General features: G+C 44.8%; 1 non-coding gene across 1 annotated transcript; it reads right to left on the minus strand.

The window, feature by feature from the left end:
* Positions 1–279: 279 nt before the first annotated feature.
* TRNAT-AGU (transfer RNA threonine (anticodon AGU)) lies at positions 280–353 on the minus strand. The gene has a single exon. It is a non-coding gene; the product is annotated as a tRNA-Thr (tRNA).
* Positions 354–1,814: the final 1,461 nt, after the last annotated feature.

Here is a 1,814-nt window from a genome sequence, read left to right on the forward strand (position 1 = left end):
TAAGCAATAACATACCCCATTATCTAAGACATGTCGGTGCCTATGAAACAGACGCTTTTGATACAGATAGCAGCATCACCCCTACTTGTGCCCACTTAAACCTAATTGCTGCCATAGGCAACACGGATCAAGTGCAAGTAGAATTTAAGATCAAAATCGTTTATGTCCGAGGGAGAATTATCGTGTACCGCACAATTTTAATAGAAACAGCGTGAATTTGATATAATTCGTGAAGTTTTTAGTTAATTAGTTTTCTACAGATTGTCTGGAAAAAAAGAAAGGCACTGCTGAGATTCGAACTCAGGATCTCCTGTTTACTAGACAGGCGCTTTAACCAACTAAGCCACAGCGCCACCTGTGCAAGACAGCATTTCCACTCTAGCCTCTTTCTGTTTAGAACTGTCCGGTGCTGCGCTTTCAGTTCTTGAAAGTTTTCATATTTTTCACCTGTTCCCAACAAGAAGATGGAGAGGAAAACCTGATACAGGAATGGAAAAACTACAATACTCATGAAAAGTTTATGTCGGTACAGATTCATATTCGTATTCATTAGTAATATTTTGAAGCATGAACACCATGCACTGGACACCATGCACTGGCAGACGAAGTGTTTGACATAGAGAATGGTACAAATGTAATAGAAAGGGAAATACTATAAAGGTCACTAATACGTACGAGCCACGTATATGAATGTCTACGTAACCTCTCGTGGCCATCAGACCCCCCCCCTGTGCTGTACAGAGATCACTACATACCATATGCTCTATCTGCAAAGCCCCGGTGAATGCACAAAGATCCAAAAGTGTTTTGGGTGTTTTATTCGATACCTTGTCTTCGTCTCCTAAAATGAAATTGACAGGAATTTTTTTGCAGTTTTACGTAGCGTGAACTCGTCCCGAAGGCATCAGAGCGCTTAACTTGAGTACCAGTTGCGTTGCAGGCGTCACTTTCTCACCAAAGAACACGTTTCAGTTTTCCCGGTACAGCCGAGGAACCCGCCAGTCTCGGAAATAAAGGTGGGATTTAGAAGTGCAGAATGAGAGCCCCATTAAAACACTAACGAGGATGGAGCATCCACGGTGCACCAATTACAATCATTGTTAAACACCAGGCACCACATCACACGGTTATTTACCAGCATAAACAACAGTCCTCACTTTAGCGTGCCACTTTAAAACGTCCTGCACTGTGCATAGCTTTTTTTTTATGTAGATACATATAAAAGACAAGCACCTACGGGCACACGGACAGCGGGAGGGGGGGAGGGGAAGACGAACAGCGGGAGGGGGGGCAGAACGGGCACATGGACAGCGGGAGAGGGGGGCAGGAACGGGCACACGGACAGTGGGAGGGGTGGCGGGAACGGACAGCGGGTCATCGCAACCCACCCCTGAAAACGACACTTACAAAATGGCAAAAAGAAAGCTTAAAAAAAACAAGGATCAAAGGACTCAAGAGAACACATATTTACGTCTCTTTTTAGATTTTTCTAGTAAAAAATTGGCATTAATAAATGACACAGCAGCAGACATTCGTTTAGCTTACAATAAAATGCCACGCATACAGCATGGAAGCGCCACACAAAGGTACACTGTAAAACTGGAAATAACAAATATTTAAACACAAAAATTGGCAGTGCCTCATACTAGCCTCGCTCCGGTTACCCCATGCCCCCAACAGACCTCCCCCGAACTACAGTTTAAGTTGTACAAATGTACAGCATTGAACGAGTAAGCCTGGGCTGCGCCACCAACCCACCCTGACGCGACCCCAAGCTTCACCTCCCAACCTTCCCTGCTCACTCCACGCGCATT

The sequence above is a fragment of the Lissotriton helveticus genome, chromosome 1_1, assembly GCF_964261635.1.
Source record: "Lissotriton helveticus chromosome 1_1, aLisHel1.1, whole genome shotgun sequence".
Taxonomy (NCBI): domain Eukaryota; kingdom Metazoa; phylum Chordata; class Amphibia; order Caudata; family Salamandridae; genus Lissotriton; species Lissotriton helveticus.